The following is a 21,778-nucleotide window of genomic DNA, read 5'->3' as shown; positions in this document are numbered from 1 at the left end:
AGCCTGGGGCTAATCTTGTGAATGTATAAGTTTCTTTGTTGAAGCTAAAGGCAAGTTTATATTGACAACTCTTAGCTAAGGGTACTGACAAATGGCTATTGGCGATTTCAAGTACAGAGAATATTTTGGCCTTGGCATCCAGATGTGACATTATGTTACAATCAGGAACAATAGATTTGTTATTTGTGATGCATTTGTTCAATGTCCTGAAGTCAACTGATTAAGAATATGAATTATCAGCTTTGATAGGCCAAATACAATTATTCACCACTGATTGTACTTTCTTTAAAATTCCTTGCTGTAAAAACTCATCTACAATGGAAGAAATTGGATTAATTGATTCTAATGGCAATTTGTATTGAGGTTGAGGCTTAGGGTCTCTACCTTCAATGTCAACTTCAAAATTTGTAAACAAACCTACATCATTTTTGCTTTGACTCCAAAGATCCTTATGTGATATAACCAATTGTTCCAATTCAAGATTGGTTCCTGTATGTGGCCATTTATGATCTGAAGACATGTCAGCAGTTGCTGTTCAAATACTTCCAACATTACAGTACATGGAAGAATCAATTGATGTTGATTTGGGCCTTCCACTTTCATCCAATAAATTTGGAGCAACATATTCCAACGGTAAAGAAGAAGAATCTCGATTTGATCCTGATTTAAATTTTGGCAATGGCAGTAAACCATTCCTATTAATGACAACAGCACTGTTTACCATATTGTTTAAGCTGTTGTTAACTCTCAGTGAACTGATCTTTTTAACTTCTGAGGCATAAGGCAACTCAGACAGACTATTGTTGGAACATGGAGGAGCAGATTGTTCAGAAATTATATTTTGGTCTTCTAATTCCAAAGCTTTTCTTTGTAAATCTAATTTATACTGAATACAATCTCTTTTCAAATGACCAAATCGTTTACAATAGAAACAAATAGTATTTCCTGTCTGCTCTGAGACTCTCGTCCTGCCTGTGACGTGTTCATCATCATAACTGGGTGTGGCTAAGCACATGGTCTCTCTCTGTTCTCCATTTTGAACAATTAAACTTTCCTTCTTCTGATTTTTCATGAACTGATCAAGGATTTTAAGATTAAGTTTTGCAGCTTTATCCCTTAATTTTCTCTTACACATTTCTTCCTGATCTATAGGGTCTCCTTCTATAGACTGGATCTCTGGTACAAAAGATTTTTGTTTCTCTGCCTTAGTATTCACACAAATTCTTTTTACATCATTCTGCAGGTCAGATAACTGAATGTCTTTTGTTTGAATTGCGCTTTGCAGATCATCAATTTGCTCAGTCAAAATCTGGCAATTAGCACATACACTGCTCTGATCTTGCTTCATTACACATGTAGCAGTCTTAGGAACATCAAAAATCATGGCGTTAAAAACATTAACTAACTTCATTACATTTCTAACTTGTTTGCTCAGTTTCTTAAAGGAAAACTTAGATTTTTCTATCTTACTATTAGCCTGTAAGCACTCATTATACATGTACCGCCAAAGTTCATCATCTTTAACAAATGTAGACAGATTCTTGAATTCTAACTTACTCTCTCTAGATAATTCATCAATAAAATCCATTACTTACCGATTAAGAAGGTCTTTCTTTACATAACGCGTCTTTTTTCTCTTGGCGGGAAATGACATCACCAAAGAACAGCGTTTCTTGCAATTGCGCAAAATTCTCACCAATTCTGCTTTTAGGTTCTCGATTATGCCAACGATTCATCTGTTGCAGACTTTACTTCTCCTGAAAGCTTGATTTCATATTTTGCTGAGTTTGCAAACAACTTCCCTCTCATCAAGGTGAAAGAGAAAAAAGTAAAAAAAAACGATTGTCGGAAACTAATCGAACTGGAGGCCCGCCACTGTAAAATATCGTATTGTCTCGATATTTTATTAACTTGTATTGATGAGAAATGTTCAGATAGAAAGTCCTTCCACTTCTTGTATAAACTCAAAAAGATGATTTAATAATAACGTTGCATAAAATTAGAAATAAAATATTGGCATACAGAATGTTTAAATAATGTCCAAAAATATAGTTAAGTTCTTGATAATAAGATTGTATATATGTATATGTGTGTATGTGTGTGTGTGTCTCTCAAGGCTTCAAGCAATGTGTGCAAGAAACTCAAACCTTTGTTCTGCTCTTGAAAGAGCAATCCAGCCCCCACCATCCTAAAAATGGTTTGGTATTCTCTTGTAGTCCCACTAAGATAATTGACACCAACAGGAGGTATTAAAACAAAACCTCCAATCTACTTCTCTCAAAGTCTGAGTGTAACTTTATCTCTTACATAGATGGGGGAGGATGGGGGAAGGTATAGCTAATTACTCTCATATGTGGCTTGAATGTAAAGGAAAAACCCAAGAAATATGTTCATATGTATATTCACAGACTATGAAGTCTAATTCCTTACTTTTCCCAATCTAGAACAAATATAAATATAATAACTCAATTATTCTATTAAGATCCAACTCATTCATACTTATGTTAGTACTGTTAATAAGAAGATATTAGATATTGGGTTAAGGAAAGCTTCTAACACTGAGTGTGTGGTCTGCTTCAGGTGCAGATTACAGGCTATTGACTTCTATGGGAACCGTTTCTAAACCGCATATGTGTGAACAAGATAAAATCCTGAGCTAATCCTGTCCTGAACCTGATGGGAACCTGAGAACAACTACTGTATCAATTAGCTGTGAAACCTGAGCTTCAATCTGCACCGCACATATGGGAATCAGATCTGAAACTCCCTTTAGCTGAAGCCTAGTAATAGCATTACTGGGAGGTTTATTCATTAATTGCTAGTGCTACATTTAACCTCCGAAAGAAAATGTATTTTTTTCCTTCCAGTCCTAAGATCTATACAGTTCTGCCAGACAGCAAAGTCAGAATAGTGAACTTACTCGATTGCATTGTAGAAAAGCAGTAAAAGTTTGGTCACCTTCTCATCCAGCAATTGGATATTGAAGGGGCAGCGGCAGATTGATGAGCTGATCCCTCTGCTCACTCTGCTTTCTCCTTCTGTCAGCAAGTTTCTTTATAGCACATGTGCATGCAGCTCCCCTGATTAGGTTTAAGTCCTACTCCTCCGTCTTTCAGTCTGTGTTCCACTGTACAAGTCACGTAGGCCCGAGAATTGTCACATGGGAGAAGTGCTTATGCCTATTTAAACAGCAACCACATCTGGTCATATAATAAGTTCTCTCCTCTCCATGGCTGCAGAGTCTTTTTGATTCATTAATAATTCCTTGTGATTCGGCTGTGCTCACTCCCTTCATCCGTCTCAGCGGAAAGTCGCCTAACTGCCTCTGAGAAACTATTATTTGCAAATCTGCTTTGTGACAGCAAATCTCACAGCATTTCTAATTTGCATCCCAAGCTTTATAAATGGCTTTAATTATCCCAGAGCAAATTCACACCAGCCTCCTGGATTGTGAACACAGCCTGCTAGTCACCAGGACAATCAAAAGAGCTTACCTCGACAATTTCTACCGCATAATTCCTGCAATTCACCTGCATCCCTCCCTTCCTCTGGGACACCTCTCAAATCTTTCGTTCCCTTATCAGGAGAGCAATTATTTCACCTCTCTTTGGACTATTATTTTTAGTATTGATTTTATTCTTCCATATCTAAAGCTCTTCCTAGTTAAGTTTCTGTTCTGGGAAAGAAGGCTGCATAGAAGCCACTTTCCTACCCAAAACAAAAATCTCATTTTCAGGCTATGGTTACATTGAGGCAGACCTAAACCGAAATCCCTTGGCAGGTAATTCTCTGTCATAGCAACCAATCCCAATTTATCTGGCTAGGACCTCTGAGCTGGGGAATATTTTCTATATTTCTTACAAGAGCCCGGGGATTGTGACAGAGAATGGCACTGACAATGTACGTTTCCTAAGGGAATAGATGTTGAATGGATTACTGATATAGTTGATACAGATTCAATTAATTGCCGTGTTTACTTGTGATTTAAAGGATAAATAAACTTTTTGTCAAAAAAATGTCATTGCTGAAGTAGGCAGATATTCTAATAATTGTAGCTATCAAGAAGGATCTTTTTCTAGAGGACTGTGTGATTTGTCTAGAACAGGGGTCTCCAAACTGCGACCCATGGGCCCTTTGCTTGCCTTTATCCGGCCCCTGGGGCACTCCACTGATAAGAGGCACAATCCCTTCCGCTGACATCAAAGACAGGGGACTATTCCTCCCACTGACACCAACAATGGGGCACTATTCCTTCCATTGACACCAATGATTGGGGTAATATTCCTTCCACTGACACCAGTTATGGGGCACTATTCCTCCCACTGACATCAATGATCGGGCACTATTCCTCCCACTGACACCAATTATGGGGTGTTATTCCTTCCACTGACACCAATTATGGGATACTATTCCTCCCACTGACACCAATTATGTAATTTGTTTTTACTCCCATTTAGTAAACCAAGCTCATGGAATTGTCTACTCCCACTGACCACAGTCCAGGCCCCATAAAGACTGAAGGGCAGTAAACAGGCCCTTTGTTTCAAAAGTTTGGAGACCCCTGGTCTAGAATGTGTATATCATCTAGAACTATGTACTGTATTCTGCCAGTAGGAATGTGCAATGGGCAGAGCCTGTGTGCCCTGTGTCTTGTATGGGACTTTAGGGACTTGTGTGGAAATGCAAAACTTGCTTGAAGCAGGGCAAATGCTAGTCAGAAGAGAGCCAATTGCAGGACAAATGCACCTATCAATTAATTTTTAAAAATCTTAAAAGTGTGCCAAACTGATGTCAAACTGATGACTAATTCGCTGATTCACTATGATTAATAAAACTCTTGGTTCAATAATTTAGGTCCGGATATAAGAGGCATGTAATTCAGAAAGTATGACCACAAAATAGACCTTTTTTCCTAACATAGTGGTTCTCTTGATAATAAACCCCACTAATTCTTTGCCAGCTGTACAAAAACGACTTAAAGTATTACTAAACTCAGGACCCTGCATTCACTATATCTGGTCTCCCACAGCACACAGAACATGGAAAAACAGAGCAGTCTTGTGACTTCTATCAGTGTCCAGCAGAGCACATGTTAAAGCTTATAGGAGGAGTTTTCATTCTGCTCTAGGGGGATGCAGAACCCCTGACATCTGTCTGGACAGTGCTGATTGTCCCTGTGCTGATCACATGCAGTTTCCCAAGAAAAGAAAATCTTCCCTAGCAATGCACACCAGAAAAGACTCCTAAAATCCCATCACTCATACTTTTGGAAACCCGTTGGTTTAAAGTACTTAGGTTCCAAAGCTATAAACTACCATCGACTCCAAAGTCTTTCGAATTACCTATCACTAGTAGAATAGTGGTTAATAAAGTTCTGACACTACCCAAAATATTATCCATGCTCTGCTTTCTATTGATCCCGGTTCCCAAAATGTACTTTCATTTAGTTAAAATGCATTAAAGATTTAAAAAGCCCAAGCGTACATTTAACATTTTGACCAAGCACAAACTGGTGGGGAGGAATGGAGCTTCCTGACCTCTTTTGGTATTGCCAAGCCTCCATTCTTGATCAATTAAAGTACTGGTGGTCACTCAACAGAGACAAACTGTGAACTGACATGGAACTATAAAACCTACCATGCTTTACTGCTTCCTACTCAAGTGGAAGTACCTTTACCCTCTAACAGCTATTCAATAATCTAGCCTACTTTATACGAACTAAAAAATGTGGATCTGATGCCTTCTGGCCTGTAAACTACTATTTCCCTAAAAATGTCTTGAATACTTTAAGCCAGACCTCAATATACAACCATAAAATACCATGGGAATATAAAATCTCGCTGTATATATAGCAGATGGAAAGCATGAAAACCTATTCCTATTCAGGAACACTACATACCCTCTATGGAATCTTTGAAGGACTATCCAAACCTTAATAATGCGTTTGAGTCTAATCTTTAGATTGACTATAGTATTTCTAAAGAGCTAATCAACCCTAAATACTTTCACCAAAGTAATTCCTTGCTTTACAACTATCTGAATCAAAGGCCTCAGCTCTCTAAGACTCATATAAGGACCAAATGGGAAGGTGATATAGATAAGGAGTTCTCTGACCTCCAATGGTTCAAAGCCATGAAGAGCACATCTGATATTTTGCATTGTTCCAATGTTTGGGAAACACTTCACAAAGGTATACATCCATGGTATTTTACACCATATAAACTATCTAAGATCCCTTCCTCACACTTTCCTACGTTTTGGAGAGAATGAGGAGAGCTCAGATCTATTATTCATAAACTATAGCATTGTAAATCTCTTAGATCCTTTTGGAACCAAGGCTTCTCTCTCATTGCAGAAATCACAGAACCCCAATGACCCCCAAGGTTGAAGTAACATTGCTACATTATGATATTGATGGATTCCCCAGAAAATACGAAAACAGAATTACTCATCTGCTACTTACAGCCAAACCCAATATCATCAGGAGATGGAGAACTTCTACTCCCCTGAGCATAGAGAAGTAATAACAGACCTGATTGCACAACGCTCCGTGCAAAGAATGATAGCATTAAAAATACAGAGTACAAATAATTTCTCATTTCCTGGAAAGTGTTGATGTTGTATCCTAGATGTATCCTATGACAACTGTACTAGACTAGAGGGGACAAAGTACTGGTTAATGTTTATTTAAACGTGATCAATACCTTTCTGTCTTCTTTCCCTCTGTTTGTTCCCTTGTTAGACTTGTATAGACTCTATACTCTCTGTGTTCTCACAAGCAATATATTACATTGACTATATATTTTTTCCTTGATTGAAGTTAATATATATATATATATATAAATGTACATTGTACAACTCTGTATATGCAGCCTACAATTCTTGGAATTTACTGAATGATGTTTCAAGTGCAACAGTATTGTTTATGTACTCCACTCTAGCATGAATTGCAACAACAATGTATTTCTCTCAGCAAAAAATATAGACATATTGTTATTAAAAATAATACAGATCCTGCAACACTAGCACTCTCAACAGACACCTACCTTCCTATCATGGGAAAGCCAACTAGATCACATCAAAAGTATGAAGATCCCCTTGGTGCCTGCAACAGACACCCAAAAATCTGTCTTCCAAATGTAGACTGCTTGGACGGCGGACTGTGCAACTTACTCCAAACCATAGGGACTTTCCCAGTCTGGTTTTCAACTAGTTGATAGTCTGAAAGATATTGCATTCCCCCCATACATTCCTACCCCACATCATTCTCTGTCCTGTTCTCAACTGCACTTCCCCCCTTCTCACATCCACTTCTTTTTTCTCCCCATTGCCCCCTTTCCCTACCCTCTCCCATACCATCCATACTTATCTGTTTAATACCCGTATCCCATACCGTACTCCCCTTGCTTAGGTGTGCAACAACTCATGGCAACCTCAGACATGGCCCTCCACCCTTACACACTAATTCAACAGTATACTTTTCTCCTACCCTATACTCTATACTCGGGCAACTTTTCACAACTCCACAAGGTAACTTTTGCACTAAACAGAAATAATCCCCCTGCAAAATAAACTGAACTACTCCTTCACAGTGGACCTGACTTCATCCGATATCAAGTTATCTAACTAGAGGTTGTAATCCCTGTACACTGTGTAGTATACAAAACCTTTCCCCTTGAATCTTTGTGCCTTATTTTTCTTTTGTATAAAAACTCAGAAAATTACATTTTACACGTGTAATATTTTTAGTAATATGTACAAATATCGAGAATACAGGAAGCTCTTTATGATAGCATTATGCATAAATGGAGCAGCAAGCCAGGTGGGCCTTAACACTGAGCCACTGCATATATTCCCCAGTGTCTTCTTCTGGGGTATGCCCCATCAGTGCCCCCAGAACTGAAAGCTCACAGTCAACTACCAATGATCAGGAGCTGGTAGGAAGGGTCATAATTATGTCAACATTGTGCAGCCAACCACAGTGACACACCTCCTACCAGCCTTAGCCTCATGGCATACTTAAAGTGCTGGCTTACAATGTTGGCAAGGTTAAAAAATAGGGATGCACCAATACCAGTTTTTTAAGACCAAGTATGAGTACTTTTTCTCAAATACTCATCAACATCAATTACTGATACCAATTTTTAGTGTCATGTGACAGTTTTTGTAGGGCTTGTTCACACCATAAAAACTTGAAAACTGATGGACAAACTGCACAGATTTCACATCAGTTTCACATCAATTTCACTTCAGTTACAAAGTTAGTCTGGCTGAAAAAAGAGAAAAGTCCACCCAGTTCAACCATAGAAAAAAAAAATTATAATCCTATACCCACAGTTGATCCAGAGGAAGGCAAAAAACCCAGCAAAGCATGATCCAATTTTCTCCTGCTGGGAAAAAAATTCCTTTCTGATCCCCTGAGAGGCAATCGGATATTCCCTGGATCAACTTTAGCTATGAATGTTAGTATCCAGTTATATTATGTGCATCTAAGAAAGAATCCAGGTCTTTTTTAAAGCAATCCACTGAGCTGGCCAGAACCAACTCTTGAGGGAGTCTATTCCACATTTCCACAGCTCTCACTGTGAAGAAACCTTCAGTATCACATCAGTTTTCATGTGCGTTTCAGTGAGTTTTTACAGCCTGTTCACATATGTGCGGGTTGGCCACAGTGCGATTTTGAAAAAGAAAAAATACTAAAACTGATATCTTGTGCAGGCCAGTTTACAGTGCAATTTCAAAGCCTGTCCGGTGTGATTTCTAATCACATACACTACAATTCGCTGCTGAACAAAATCACACCAGACAGGCTTTAAAATTGCACTGTAAACTGGCCTGCACAAGATATCAGTTTTAGTATCGGAGCATTTGCATGAGCACAAGTACTCGTGCAAATACTTAGTAGCGGTATTGGTGCAACACTATTAAAAAATAACCTAGTATATAACTATACAATAAACAAATAAACATAACATGAATACAGCAAATGAAAATAAAGAAAAATATTTTTTTTTCTAACTGGTTCATTACATAAAACATAATCTACAAATTCCAAGAAAGCCAAGTACTGGTAGAAAAATAACAAGTAGTGAAATCTCATACATTTGAAAAGTTGTTGGCTGGTATCGTGTTAGCAGTAAAATAGACCAAAGACTAGAGCACGTTTCTGGGTCACAGTGACAACATTATTTTTATGATGCTACCTATCACAGCTAACTGTAATGGAATTGTTGCAGGCCTTCCAAGCACAAGACCCCGTCATCAGTCTATTAAAGGTGTCACTTCATCCTGGCATCACCGAGGGTAATTTGTGCCTCTCTAGCCTGCGTCATTATTGTCAGAAAGCTTTAGCTGCTTATTTTCACCAGGCCATCTACAAAGTGCCTGAGCTGTGTGCAACAACCTGTCTATCTCCCGAACAGAGAATGGGAAAGAGACATCCTTTCATGACACGCAGGCAGTGTGTAGGTACGCTCAGTTTATACAGTTGCCATGAATAAAAGATGCAATATTTAGATAGTCTTGAAAATATACAAGAAATCGTTCATGACTAGAGGGAAAAATCATTGCGGCAATTTGGCCTATTGCTGTTATAGAACCGTGCCATTTATTTATTTTTTCGTGTTTGGTACTTACTGTATATAGGCCCGTGATAGGCTCCATAAAAACATTTACGCTAAAGTTTATTCTGCTAATATTTTGTCCTCCCTGGATCCTCACTCTCCCCCTCATCAACATGCTAATAAAATGTTCGACTAAAACCATTCAGTTTCATTACAAGGCTCAGCAACCTCATCACTGGGTCTCTGTGGTTCTCTATAATACAGACAGTTCATGGCTAATGGGAGGGGCAGGTAGGGTGCTCTACATAGCTTTCTGAAAAGTACCCTGCCTTTGTACTCTTCTCAACAGAGCTCAGACCTGATGCAAGTATTAGGCTAGCTCTTGGGAGGAGCTATGCAAATAACAAAAATTCTTGCTGGGTGGTTGTCAGTCTGAAGAAGGGGCTTTCATAGGTATGCTATATTTGCCTGCAAACCACTTTAGGTAACACCCACATGTGATATGGAAGCTCCATGATTGGAAATAACCGAAATCCAATGATTAAAAGGGGTGGGCCAGGGACAGTCAGGCTGGGAGAAAAAGGGTTGGATGATGCTGAATGTCCTCCAGCCAGGAAACGAGGAGTGCTCTACCTGACATGCTGCAGCTTCTAATGCACACTGCGAGAAACTCACATTTTACTGCCAAACCACAGAATCTGAATTTTTGGGGATTTTCCCATCATTTTAGTCCTTTGACAGTGTTCACCAGGACAAAAAGAGGAGTGAGTCTCCCAAATGTGAACACAGACAGCAATTAAACCCTACATACAGTCCATAGAGAGCACTAAACAAACTTCCAAGAGTCCAAGGTATTTAATGATAAAATTGAATCATGAGCATGAAAAAGTCACATTCAGGGCCAAACATACTCCCTCTTCATCAGAGGCACAAAACAAGATTCTCCACTCTGGGTTCTTTCCGTGCTTCTAAGGGTGTCCCACTTTGGTGGAGTGCTGCCAAATCCGAGCCAGTGTGCCCAGTGACAGTTTCACTGGCCCATTACAAAATCTGAACCTGTTTGTTCTTGGGTTTGAATAAAAACCCAACAGAGGCTTCTAACTCTACCATACTCTATCCAAAACTAAAAGATTCAAGTTTGAACTTCTCATGCACTTTAATGACCAACCTTTGTTCATACAGACTAATCCAGCTCCAATGTGTTTTAGAGATGTCTAATATCCCAATTCACAGCTGTAAATGGCATGGCTAGCGTAGGATAGATGTCCATCCCACTTTTAACCACTGACTGCTTGACCATTTACCCTCTAACCCAGGGGTCTCCAAACGTTCTAAACAAAGGGCCAGTTTACTGACCTTCAGACTTTAGGGGGGCTGGACTGTGGCCATTGGGAGTCAAAAAGTTCCCAATGTCAGTGGGAATAAAATGCCAAATCTTTGGTGTCAGTGGAAAGAACAGTGACCTATCATTTGTATCATTGGAAGGAACTGTGCCCCATCATTGGTGTCATGTGGGGGGATAATGACCCATTGTTGGTGTTTTGAGAGAAATTGTTCCCCATCATTGGTGTCAACGGAGGGGAAAAATGGCTCATTGTTGGTATCAGTGGATAAAATAGTGCCCTAAGGGCCAGATAAAAGCAAGCAAAGGGTCGCATCTGGCCCCAGGGCCGCAGTTTGGAGACCACTGCTCTTACCCATGACACAAAGAAACCACACCAAGATTTTAGAGTAAAATGGCCATAGGAGTCTTTTATTAACAAAATTCACATTAACATAACAGTAACATAATTCCATAAAACAGAAAATACCAGAGCTTGTTGGTCTTTTGAGGGCACTGAAACAAACAGCTTTACTTTTTCTTTCCCAAGAAAAAAAAAAGCCTCCGTATCAATACACATTAAATTGAACATGTGCAGAATGGCTACGGTTCAGTCTGTCTAATCAGGAGATAGGAAGTGGACATTTGAACAAGAGGAGGAGTAGAGAAGTCAGGATCAAACAGTCTTTTACACAATGCAGAGGATTAACCCCTTAGGTTCCACAGTGACTATAACAAGCACGCTTTACTGCATATACAGACTGATTTTACTGTTTTGGGGTTAGTAACACTTTAGGAACCTTAGATTATAAACTCCATGAGGGCAGGGATTAATGTGAATGTGCAATGTATGGGCTCTTTCACACAGGACGAACCCATTTAGTGGATCCTCTTTCTCAGCGTGACAAGCTGTACAGTGGGGGTTGGTGTCAGGACAAGTCTGATCACTGGAGAAGAGCACAGCTAGAGAACTGACCATGCATTTCTCTCCTGCTTAGTGTGTTCAATTTTATTAGGAAAGCAGGGGATCTCTCCACTGATCGTCGCTGAGAAAGCAGATGACATCTCTGTCCCCCATCCACTGTTGCAGAGCAGACATAGAGCTGCTCGCTCTCTCAATGGGCGGTCAGATGAAAATGGACCGTCTGTCCGGTTTCTTCTGATCCGATGGACGGAAGGGGAATTGGATCCCTATCTATCCCTTTTTTTACGCTGTTTACACCCTCTGCTCCATAGAGGAGAATGGAAGTTCTGATCAGGTCCACCTGAAAAACGGGCAGGCGGACCAGATTGGAACGTTCGTGTGAAAGAGCCTATATGTAAAGCACTATGCAAATTATTGATGTTATTATAAGTACCTGTAAGAAATATAAAAATAATAAAATATACATGTTGTACAAATATGTTATAAAGAACAATAAACTCTCGCTGTGGTCTGACTGAGATTTAAAGCAAACTATTTAAACCACTGGCCAATGGGTCTAAAGTAACTCATAGATAAGTTTACTTTTTTCACTCAACCAGCAGGTTGAATGAAAAACCTGACTTGATTTCCCCATCCACACACTCGATGTACTATTGTACTCTGACAGCGGGGAGACTTCCCTGCCATCGGAATACACAGAGCAGAGTTATTATTATTATTATACAGTATTTATAAAGCGCCAATAGTTCGCTCAGCGCTGTACATTACAAAGGGGGACAGAACATGTGACAGAACAATACCAATACAATGTGATACACGAGGGGTTCGAGGGTCCTGCTCTTTCGAGCTTACAATCTAGCAGTTGCAGGCTATATCACTGATCGAGCAGGGAAAATCCAACAGGGTGGTTGTACAGAAGTCAATCGATTGTCCAACTTCTGTACAACCTCCATGCCCATACATGAATTGAAGTTCATCTGGTCCATGCTGAACTGGCTGAAGTTTGATCCATGTATGGCTAGCTAAAGTACAGTCATTCGGCACTGGAGCCCTGGATCTCCCATTGGAGTGCTCACTCTCTCACACAAGAGTATTTATATTCTGATGAGAACAAAAAGGAAAGGGTGCCAAGATAACTCTCCACAGGCAGAAAATGTAAGCAGCAATAATATCAGCAGGGTCTGTATTAAACAAGTGGTCAAAGGACTTCTCACCATTCCCAATGATCCTGATCAAGCCATTGAATGAAACTGCAGAAGAACTCCCTGGAATCCTGAGCAGCACCATATGGTACCTTTATTGGCAGTCTCTGGCAGGTGGAATGCAGCAACACAGCCTCTGGTGACCACAGTAGTCTTTCCACTGTTTCCCATCTCTGGGTCCTGTAGCACTACAACAGTAGACAGGTTGGGAAGCTGGTCTCCCTGTAGCAGCTCAGTTCACATGGGCAGACTGGTGGCCTATGCATGGATTCAGTGACCTTCTCTCCAGTATCAGCCAGTCAGAGATGCTTTTCTGTTTCTTGCCTCAGTCTACAGCGCACTCCTCAACCTTTGCCTCCAACCTCTGTCTCCCCACATGTGTTTCCCTCTCAGTTCCCTTTCTCCCCTTCCTTGCTTTGCCTGCTCTCCCTAGGCACCCTGGAAAATGTACTTCCTGCCTCTCCTTCCATAGGACTGTCACATTGTGGAGAATACTCAACTCCTTCCGGCAGGCTTTTTTGTCATTCCCTAGATGGCACTGCAATCCATATCCCCTCTCTCTCTGTGATCCCAGATGGTGGACAGGGCTTACTCGGGCTACACACAGACCCCAGCATCAGCGATATTAGCTCTGCTACAATAGTTACACTGTATTTCTAATAAAAGTATAGAGTGGTTTACATTTGATGGTCATTTTCTTCTATTGTTCTTGATATATTAAAACAGCCATTCTCAACTAAAGTTCTGTGGAACCCTAGGGTTCCTCCAGACGTTGCTAGGAGTTCCTTAAGCTGTGGCTAATTGACCTCCTAACTTATGGGGCATTTGCAGATCCAGGTCTATCACCACTTGGCAGAGCCAGCACCATGACACTAGTGACCAATAAAGCTTTTTGTAAGGATGGCATTCTAACCACCACTGCAAGGGGGCATTCTTTACATTGACCACCAATGTAAGGGGCATTTTCCTAAATTATTTCAAGGGATCCTCTGCAGTAAATATTTTCACAAAGGCCGCAATAAAGTGTATGTAAACCATAACAATGCATTTCTCTTATTTGCTCCTTTTTGGTCTGTTTATACCAATACGGACATTCTGTTATATTTATTTGACAAGCGAAAAAAAACCTGTTGATCTTGTGAGAAATTGTCCTGCGTTCTCTGCAAATTTTTTTTGTTTTATATCAAACTGTCTATCTAACCATTTTTATTCTTATTATGGTCTACAGAAGGATTAGTATTTATGTTAAAAAAGATCTAAGAGTAGAAGTGGTTGAGTAGTTCAGGAAAACACACTGGACAGAGCTGACACCACACAGTCCACGAAAATGCTGTGTGTTGTCAGCCTACAACAGGGCTTAAGTGTTGAGTGCATTTCTGGCAGATCAACAGGTAATTTATGTAAATTCAGGATCTTTAAAGAGAATAAACATGGGGAAATATGCATGTATTGAAGAGATGTACTGCATAAGATCACAGAAATGCTTGATCTATAAACTATGTGGATTCATATCTCCCAAACTTTGCTTTTCTAGTACTACACATGACTGAGCAAGTACACTTGACAGGTTACATATACAGTAATACAAAAGCTTTTTTTTTAGTGCTTAGTGTTGCAGGAAGGGTAAAAATACTTGACACAATCCATTGATTAGAGTAGTATTGGGGCTTGTCGGATCACTGGAGAGCCAGGCCACTACGTTGTGCATGAGACTCTGACTCTCCTTGTCCTGTGCTGCCAGCATGGGGTATTTTAGCCTTTACTGCAGCACTTAAAGGATAAGTTCACCTTTTTACAAAAAATAATAAATGCACATTGTTTTTCAGGTAAAAAAAATGTGTATTTATTATTTTTGGTTTCTAAAGCCTCTAAAGTATTGCACCAGCGATCAGCAGATCACCGGTGCCATGCAGGTCTCCTGCAGACCTGTTAGTATATCTACTTGCCATATGGGATGTACGGGCAAGCAGATATACTGACACTTCCACAGAGCGTCTCAGTGCTGTGGTAGTTCATTGAGAACTACAAGCTGACAGCTCCAAAGGATGTTAGGACTTGTAGTCCATTCATTCACAGAACACTGTAAATGAATAACTCGGCCGGACAGGCAGAGCATTGCATGGCCACGTTTTTTTTTAAATTGTGACTGTTAGTGTGTGTGTGTGGGGGGGGGGGGGGGTTGGGAGAAGATCCCCTACTAGCTGTCACAATAGGGAGCAGAGAGGATCAGGGGCCGGTCCGTTCGTAACATGTTACATGTTACACCCTGAATATGGGTGTAACATGTAACATGTGACGACAGGTGGGCTGATCCTTTAAAAAGTATCAAAATGTTTATTTATTACCATATATACAGCCTGATTGCAGTACAGTAACATGCCTACATATGTTTTTTTTTGTTTTGAAATCCAGCTCCAGGCTCAACCCCTCTGCACCCTCACCCCAAACTTAAAGGGCCCCCAGTACTTTATGCAATTTTTCTGTACTCACCTTTTTCCAGTGTCCTCTGGCCAGTCATATGACACAAAGTGTTCATTCTTTGTATTCTTCACCCAGTGGTGGGCGGTCCTCGATGATGCACAGGGGAATCGAGAAACTTACTTTCCTTCCACCCATGGTGGAAGAAAAGAAAATGGCATAAGGCTGGCTATAGATGGATTGAATCTTAGCCAGTTCAGCGGTTATGGGAGATTAAAACTATATATGGGCAGTATGGTTGTGCCCACGTTGATCCATCAGTCGTCTTGGGTACAACCAGCATGTCGGATTTTCAGCATGTGATTATTGCCAGCAGCTCTAGCTGCTAGCAGTAATCATTGTTTTCTCCTAGCAGGGATGGCTCCCCATGCCCCCCACTGAGAGAACACAATAGTTCCATGGTAGGCATGGACTGTGTTGATGGTGGAATCAAGCTATTTTCTTCCTGTAACCCATGGTTGCAGGAAAGAAAATCATATTATCCATGGCCTGCCTTAGTCTTCCAGGTTGAGTGACAATAGAATTTATTCAGGCTCAAAGACATTTAGTAATGAAAGGAGAGTACTGTGGGGTACAGCTCCAGATTTAAGGTGAGTTTTGGGCAGAGCAGTTTTTGTATTTTATTTTATATACTACTGGGACAGTTTTAGTAGAACAACTAGTTGGGATTTGAAAACGGATCTAGGCTCCACCTACTCAGCTTCTCAAATGGCCCTGTAATGTGATAGGCGGTCTCACTAATCAATAAGTAGATTTAAGAGGTAGCAGGGTTGGGGCCAAGCTTGTGTTGTACATGAAAAGGTAAGATTTGCATAAAACATTAGCTTTCTATATCTTTGGATCTTCTGATCATGTTGGCATTTGGATTTTCACAGAGGGAAATGTCTGCTGTGTTTTTTCAAGATATCCTCAGTATGAGCTGCCCAGGTTTGTGACATTATACTAGTACAATGGTACTTATTTTGACTATTGTTAGGATTTTTGGAAGATCAGCTACACGCAGTAATTTCCATTGTTAAAGTAGATGCCATTTTTGATGAATTATTCTCTGTATGTGATTAGTGCATAAAGCAAAATATGGTGTCAGATCCTTCCTCCAGCCTCGAGCTCATCACATTAAGTGAACAAGCATTAATGTCAAACAAGCCTTCACAGATGTGTAATGTATTCCCATCAGGTCATATTAATACTGTAGGAAGTAATGTTCACTATTGATCCCAATATCCAGGGCAGAGCTAAAAATTGGTGGCACACAATACCAGATTACTGTAAAGCTGAACCAATATATGTCAAAGGTCAACTGCTGACAGGACACAGACGTGACCCCTTTGACCTCATTACAGCCCTTATCATCCTTCCTTTTTTAATGATTTCCACCTTTTTTAACAAGTGTCCATGGTATAAAGTGCTACTAAACCAAATGAAATCACATAAAATGAGCCATCTATTTATACATTTTAAAAGACATCGATAATACTATCGATTATAGTGACCTTTGTAAGTTTTCTTCATCATGTTCTGATGGAGGCCAACAGGAACACGAAAAACTTTAATGAACTATTTATAAAAGCGGTAAAGAAGGGGAGATGTCTGCATTGTTCCCAGCAATGCGTCATGTTCCATTCTATTGGATTGTTTCGGCTACCAAATGGGAAAATAAAAAGCAGGCACCTGAATGTTTGCTGTGAACAACAGAAAATCCATATTTTGCTCTACATATTTATATAGTCTTTGAAGTCTGACTGTACTCTGAACTAATTATGCATTCTGTTTATGAGTGGACATCAAAAGACTGGATCAACCACCAGCTTTATATACTACTGAAAAACTCTACTGGTGAGATTTCAATACTACACGTTGAGACATATTTATAAAGCAGTGAATGTGACACTGACTAAGCATTCACTGCAGGTGAATCAATCAATGTAATTTAACCTCTTCACACCGAGCGCACGCAAATGTGTGGCCTCTCAGCGTCTGTGCCTCGACGCTGAGCGGCCGCACATTTGCGTGCAATTTAAAAAAACATATGTGCTGAGAGCGTGCGCCCTGCGCATCCCTAGCACGCATGTCCGGTACTCACGGAAAGGTCCCGATCTCCTCTTGCGATCGGGACCTTTCCATATATTGTGACCGCCGTGACAGCGAATCACGTTGGTCACATGTCCCTAAAACCCTGCTCGCCTCCTGGCTTCTGAAACCCTTAAAGGGCCGGGAGGCGCCGGCACCAAGGGGTTAAACACTGGAAAATTCAGCTACTGTGAATGTTTGATGAATGTCAGATTCACAGTTTTATAAATATGCCCCTTCTTCCACCATAAGGATCTCAGCGTGGAACTCCAGCCTAATTTTTCTTTGGTGATAGGGTGGCGTTCTGTGTTTTTATTGCAGTCTACTGTATGTGTCTGTTGGGGAATCCTATTTTCCCAGTGATAGTTGTCACCAGAACAGGAAGAAAAACTCTCCAATGATGAAAAATAGAGCAATACAATCTTAAAACCTTTAGTAGTGGCAATAAACATAACGTTTTTAGAAGTCTGGTTAAGGGTAAGAACCTCTACTAGATTTTAATTTCTCTTTGTGTGCCCGAAGGGGAGATTTATCTTACTTTTTACTCTGGTAACATATGCATTAGATACCACTGGGTTTTGGTAGTGCAGTTGTAACATGCCTGTATATGAGTAGGAATGAATTTTGGGCCAGTAGCTTGCTTACCTAGCTTGCAACAAATCACCAGTGAGACAATAATTTCACCATTCACCATCTCTAATGGTATTGCTCTATCTCTAGCTGGACCAAGGAGATGTCACTTCATTATGGCTCCCTCACTAATGATCGATATTCTTCATCATTCCAGCCAGCAAAGGAGTGATGCCAGCTAGGTGAAGAAGCTTTGGAATTTAGTTATTCTGCTTCTAGTGATATATTCTCAGTGAGATACCACCCTTATACTTTCGGACCACCTAAGCTAAATATCTTGTGCTTCCCACACCTATTGCATTCAACTGCTTAGGCTAAGTATTACACTAAAAAGAACATTCATTATGGACACCAAAGAGACTTAGGGAGAAGAGCCGGAAATGAGACATTCTGCTCACTCTTTGTCTTTATACCCAGAAGAAGTGGCTAGAAGAGTAGAGTAAAGTCACTTTACTTTGCTAGCAGTTCCCTTTCAAGTTGCGGGAACAGATTGGGTCAACTGTAGGTACACAGAACACTATGAGGCTGATTTACTTAATGCAAATAGACTGTGGACTTTGCAAAGTGCAGTTGCACTCTGCAAGAGCAGTTGCTCCAGAGTAAATGAGCAGAAGCTCTGCTGACTTCCCTGATCCAATCATGTGCAAGCAAAAATGCTGTTTTTTAATTTTTTTATTTTCCTTGCACGTGATTGGGTATTCTATGCAAAGTGAAGCTTTACCTTATTTACTAAGCTCTGGAGCAGGGGTAGACTGACCATTTGGAAACTCGGGCACCGCCCGAGGGCCCGGGGTCAGTAGGGGGCCCCATGAGATGCCCCTGGTACCTTTTTCATAGGCTTTTTTGAGTTTGGGCAAGGACACAGGGGCCCCATGATCCCCTATTGCCCGGGGGCCCCATGAGTTGTCAGTCTGCCCCTGCTCTGGAGCAACTGCACTTGCAGAGTACAACTGCAAAGTGCACAGTCTATTTGCCTTTAGTAAATCAATACCTATGTCACCAGAGGAAATGTAAAAAATATGTGTGCATTTGAAGACTTTAATGATCTGCCCTTGCAGACAGGATTGCAGTCCAGAGCCTTTAATTACACATGGCAAAATCTTGATTGTGACTAACATGATGGCTTAGGGGACACCTTAAGTCTCAGCATGTGTTAGTGATGTTGAAATCCCACCCTCTGCACAAGCAAAAAGCAGTCAATTTTCAACTTCATTTTTCCGCTTAATTGTAATGAATGTCAGGTTCATGCTTCACGCCTTGTGCTTCCCTGATGCCTGCTGATTCTTGTAAACTTAAAAAGCTGAGCACTTGGTAAGTCCATTAAATCGGTCCCCTGACTTGCTAAACTTAACACCTTCTGTGTAGATCTTTAGTGCAGGATAAACAGTTGCACACTTCTATTTTTAACACTGATAGGTCCTCATACCCCCTCATTTCTGAGATTGGCAAAACGGACTCCTTTTATGTCTCTAAGCATGTGGTTATAGGGCACATTCTGCAATGGCTGTAAAGAATTTATATGAAATATTATTAGTTTTCCACCACTCCTTTCCTTTCTACCTGAATCTAAAAATACCAAATACAATCATATAGTGTTTGAATGAAATGTTTAGTGCTGTATTCCAGTTTTAGTTGTTAAGTGATGTATTTTAGTTCACTACTTACATGCATTTCCTATACAAGACTGTACCAGAGGTGGATTCAACCAGAGGTAACCATTTTACTGGCCCTCTCATTGGTTGTTATGGTTTGATCACCTACACCATATCAATCAATCATGCTGCGTGGCCCAGGGACTGAACATACACTGGGCTAAACATGCACTGAGGACATAATGTCCAGTATTGGCATTCCAGGCCGCAGTGCCACCCCACCATGCCACCTCAGTTGGCCTCATGGCTCTAGCGACACAGTTGCTTAAAGTGCACATAACACCTAACAATAAACTTCTGTTATTTTTCTCCTTGTTGTTCTTCTATATAAACCAAAAAAAAAGTGTTTTGTGATATCTTTTCGATAAAATGTATCTGCTGATATTGCTAGAATTCTTGAGAGTTGACAACTTCCCGGGCTTTCTGCCTTCAAAAGGAGCAGTTATGGAGATGAGGAGGTGGGGGGGGGGGGGCAAAGATAAGGAGAGGTTTGTGTTCTTCATAAGCCATCATATGTTCTTTTGAATCCATCAGAAATGAAGTAGGCAGGGCTGATACCACAATATGTGTTTTCATGTCAAAAAGTTAGGTAGGAGCATTGTATATTTCTGGCACAGATACAGTTATTTTTATGTACTTCCAGCATGTTTAAAGGGTTAAAACATAGGGGAATGTGCATATATTCTTCAGGTCTACTAAATATGTTTTTTTTAATATTTTCTAAACATGCTTTTAGAACAAGTGAAATGAACGTTGCTCTCCTGTAAAATGACTCATAGATGAGTCAGTTTTTTTGTTCAACCAGCGTTTGAACAAAAAAAAAAACGGACCCAGTTTCCCCATCTACACATTCAATGTGGATGGAGGAATCTGCAACACTGAGTCAGTTGCCTGCAGCACTGATTGAGTGGAAATTTTCCATTAGGGTAGCAGAACAGAAGCCGATCAGCAGGAGAAAAAGGTGAAGTTCCTCCCTTTTAACCCTTGACATTGAAACCCTCACCTAATTCTTACCCAGTCCACTAAAACAAACCCAAAAAAGTAATCTAAATCCACTAATACCTCAACCTAACCCCTGAACAAAGCCCTAACAGTGAACTTACTATTAGTTCTATATGCTAAATCCCCACTCTGCTGTCAACTTGTGCCAACGGACACCAGCACTGACCTTTCACAACTCATGATCCACTTTAAAGCGGAACTAAAGGAAGTCCAAACTTACCTTTCATCCAATGGTCTTATCATTCGCCAGCACCACCATCTTCTCCTGTGTTCTGGTCTTCTTCTCTGGTCCCGGCTATCTTCATTAGCCAGCACTAAACATGCATCACTCCTGCAAACGTCACTCCTGCAAATGTCACTCCTGCACACGTCACTCCTGCACACGTCACTCCTGCACATGTCACTCCTGCAAATGTCACTCCTGCACACGTCACTCCTGCACACGTCACTCCTGCAAACGTCACTCCTGCCTACGTCACTCCTGCAAATGTCACTCCTGCAAATGTCACTCCTGCACACATCACTCCTGCACATGTCACTCCTGCAAACGTCACTCCTGCACACGTCACTCCTGCACATGCGCAGGAGGCTGTCAGTCCAGCAAACAGAGACTGGGCCAGTACTGTAAGCTGAGCTGAGCATTGCCAGATAAGACAGCGAGCAGGCAGGTAGGGACATTTTATTGTAGAATAGACATCATAATATGTATCTTCTGCAATAAAAAGCCTGCCTGCTCGCTGTTTGTTACAGTGGAACTTCTGTTCTGTTTTAAAAAACCCAACTGAGAGAACATGGGGGGCAGCCAATGCTGACCTTTTTAAAAAATGTTAGTTATCTAGCCTGCACTGGCTTCAATACTTTAAGACACTGAATGCAGCAAGCATGCAACAAGGCAGACGCATTCAGATCTCATGCTCTGTATGCTTGTTCTGAGT

Source organism: Staurois parvus, unplaced genomic scaffold (genome assembly GCF_062004578.1).
Source record: "Staurois parvus isolate SC_StPar_1 unplaced genomic scaffold, SC_StPar_1.0 ptg000346l, whole genome shotgun sequence".
NCBI classification, from domain to species: domain Eukaryota; kingdom Metazoa; phylum Chordata; class Amphibia; order Anura; family Ranidae; genus Staurois; species Staurois parvus.
Note: the sequence above shows the minus strand (reverse complement) of the source record.